Raw genomic sequence first — 3768 nt, forward strand, 5'->3', positions numbered from 1 at the left:
GAAATTCCCATGAAGTTTCCATTCGGTTCTCATTTTCCTTTGAAGATGCCAATAAACTGAATAGCCAACCACTTTTTCCACTGTCTTTTATACTTCTTCAAAAGTTCCTTCCCACAAACTTTGGATCTCATGGCAGAGATGTGGAATAAAATTAACATGCTATTTTTATGAGGGGAAAAAAGGCATAAAAAATTATGGTAGGTTATAAAATTTTACCCTTGGAGAAATAAAAGATATCCAAAATTCCCTGTACAAGATATAGGGACAAAGTGAATTAGATGTTCGTAGTCCACAAGCAGTGGCGTAGTCAGGAAATTTTTTTTTTTTTTTGCCCTGTGTGAAAAAATAATATTGGATGGCAATGAATCCCAAGGCGTAAACATCGGCGAAGGAGATGCCTCGTCCTCCTGCTCCTCCGTCATCAGAGTTGGTACAAAACCTAGCTTTGAACGGAATGCATTTTGTTATAGTGCTCATAGCTTCTTTCCATTGTCATCGAATAGAATGACCAAAGATAATGCAAGTATAGGTATTGCAAAAAGTAAATCTTAGGTAGCATTATCCATCGGCCCTTGTTTGCATAGAGCGTTATGTTGTAAGTGAATGCATCAAGCTCAACAACTCACTGCATTTTCATCTTCTTCTTCTATATATATATATATCCCAAAATCTTGCGGTGGTCCGGCTCCGCCACTGTCCACAATGATAATTAATTCATCAATAACAGGACCTTAATAAAACCTTGAAACATTCAGCGCCCACAAGACCTCGTCAAGTTGGCCTCCTTGGAAGAATCCTTGCACTGTGGACTAGTGACTGATGATGCCCCCTCGAGTTGGAAAAGTAGAGGGCTCTGTTTTTCCCAACCTAAACAGGAAATCAAGCATTTGATGTAGTTATCAGGAATCAACTTTTATTGCTATCAAAGATAATGAAGTCAATTGGAGCAAAACCCACACCAACTAGCGAGCCCCAAGGGGTTGAAAGCTCACCGCCCTCTCTCCACCAATCAAGGTGTGGCTACGACTCGTGAATTTTAAAATACTGAAGATTCAACTAACAACAGTGTAGTATGGAAAACGAACACAGCAAAAGCTTGATATCAGTCACTAGTCATCACATTGAACTCAACAAAACATAAACCGAAGCAACATCTATTGCCACATTCATAAAAGAGTGGTGGGGCACACCCCCTCTCCCATCGCTATATTAAACCGGACCCCATATGGGATTTTAAAATCCCATATGGAGCCCGGTTTATTGTAGGGATGGGAGAGGGGGTGTGGTGGAGGGTGTGTTAGGGGGTGTGCCCCTAACATTATTTTTCATAAAACTCACCAAACCAAGACTTGACGTTACCATTAAAATACTATATATGAAACCCATAAATAACATAATAGTAACAGCTGAAACGAGAAAATAGAGTAAATGGCCTCAGCAGGAGGAAGATGGAACTCACCTCAACTCAACACAAAACTCCTTGGGCAGCAGCTCTCAGAAAAACCCAAGACCCACAATCTCTCCTCCCGCTTAAACCCTCACATTAACCACATTTTTTCCCCTCCTAAACTCAACACTTAGTAACATAATAATATTTAATATTAATAATGGTAGTTATATATCTAAGCTGCAAAATTTGCTAAGTATACTGATCCAAGAAGGACAGATCACCACCGTCAAACTGCTGCTCCCACAATGGCAAGTCGTCCAGGCCCACAAAATCGTCGCCGAGATCGCCCATCAGGAACGCATCACTCTCGAACCCGAAATCCAATTCGGGTATCGCAAAAACCAGGGTCCTCCGCGAAGAAATCCGCGACCCGCGTCGTCTCCACCTGCTGCTGTGTGCTGCTCCGGCCCCGGCTGATCCTGGCCTTCCATTTCGAAATCCGACGACGGGGATGGGAACAGAATGTGGGGACAGTCTCGAGACGGATGACGTGGCGGAGGCCGTGGAAGCCTCCAGGGCCTGCTTCTCGGCCTGCAGGCGGTTGGCGCTGCACGTAAGCGCAGTAGGCGGCCTCGGCGGTGTCGTAGGTCCGCGAGCCAGCGGCGGACTCCTCTTATCGGTCGCGGATCTCGGCGGCCCATTTGCCCCATTTGCGCTGGCGAACTCCCCTGTACTTGGACTTGGATCCGGGTTTGGGCGACATATCGACGGGCTTAACGGGTTTGGGTGACAAACTGCTGGTCTTAACGGGTTTGGATTCTTTACTCGACTTGGCCCATTTGGAAGTTTTGGAGTTGCTTGAGGTTTCGGAGAGGGTCGGGTATGGGCTAATGGGTATCTCTTGGATGACCCGCTTGCGCTTTCTGACGAATACTTCATTTTCTTCGTCATCTTCGGAGTCGGTTAAGTCCGGGTCGTCGAATAAAACCCGAATTTTTCGGATTTTGGGGGCGACTTTTTTCTTGAACGAGGATCTGACCGCAGGCGGCGGTGATTTCTTGGAGATTTTCCCTCTCATCTTGTCTTGGTTAACTAATTGGCGTTGAGGGCCAGGCATCTTGCTAACAGAGAAGCTGAAATCGAACAAAATTGGGGCCGAATTTTTGGCGAATAGGAAGGGTTTAGAGGGGTTTTGTCAGGTGCGAGCTCTTCTCAAGAAGAGGAAGAGGAAGAGGAACCGTTGTATATGAAGGAATCCAAAGTATTTCACACCGAATCCAGGCCTGCAAAAAGATAACCCACCCAAAATAGGAAACTTAATAGCAAATAAATCGGAATAAATGGGGGAAAAAAACCCCCATAATAAATCGAAGAACTGAGATGGGTATTTGATAAAAGAGTAAAACCAGCAACTTCTAAATGAAAAATCAAACAAAAAAAATACGAGAAAAAAGGAGAAAAAAAAAACATCACCATCTGGGTTTTTCCTAATCTAGCTAATAAAACAGGAAAACAGAGAAATTACTAATTAAAAAGACCAAATCAGAACAGAATAAACAAAATCCCAAAAAACGGGTTTTTTCTAAAAAAAATTACCAAAAGTAGAGGAATCAAAGGGCTAATACCTAGTAGATTTCAATCGCATCGAGTCCGTCTTCGATCCCTTGGGCCTTCGTCGCATGCGAGGACTGCTGGAGGAGGGAGAGAAGAGAGAGGCGAAGAAAAGAAGAGAACAGTTGAAAACCACCAACAAAGCCGATGACGATCGAGAAATCGAGAGATTCCCCCCCAAATTTTTACCTTCAGCGATCAAAGAGAACAAATCGTTGGATCCAAACGACATAAATTTTTCTCTTCTCTCTTCTCTCTTCTCTTCTCTGAAAACCCCGAAAGAGAGTGAGAGACTGCAGCAAAAGGGGTTTATAAAGACCCGAAAGGGATAGGAATTGGGGATTATTAGTCTATGGTCCAGATTTCTCTGTAACATAAAACTGTAATAAGTGAGGGGCTCAACTGTAAAAAAGAAAGGCAGAGCGATAACCGGAGGACGATTTCTCCTGTGTGGTCAAAACGGTAAATTAATTTAAATTTTATTTATCGAAGGGATGGTAGTGGGGAGTGAGCTGGCATCCGCTGAAGTTACTGTGCATGGAAATGCGATGGCCATGGCCATCATAATGGCATGGGGCATATGGGATGTGGAGGGAGTGGGGCCCGCGTGTAAGGAGATCGTTAGTGTTGGGGTTCCGTGGCTGTCAAGTTTTGTCTTTTTTGTTTGTTAGTCGCCTCTACAAAGCGACCGATAAATTTGACCGCTCACGTGGCAAGCGTCTGGTTAGATGGACCCGCCGTATTTACTGCAGTGGTATTTATTATTG

General features: G+C 44.1%; 1 pseudogene; it reads right to left on the reverse strand.

Annotated features, from left to right (window-relative positions):
- LOC109823799 lies at positions 1335-3294 on the reverse strand (annotated as a pseudogene).

This window comes from Asparagus officinalis, chromosome 1 (assembly GCF_001876935.1).
Source record: "Asparagus officinalis chromosome 1, Aspof.V1, whole genome shotgun sequence".
NCBI classification, from domain to species: domain Eukaryota; kingdom Viridiplantae; phylum Streptophyta; class Magnoliopsida; order Asparagales; family Asparagaceae; genus Asparagus; species Asparagus officinalis.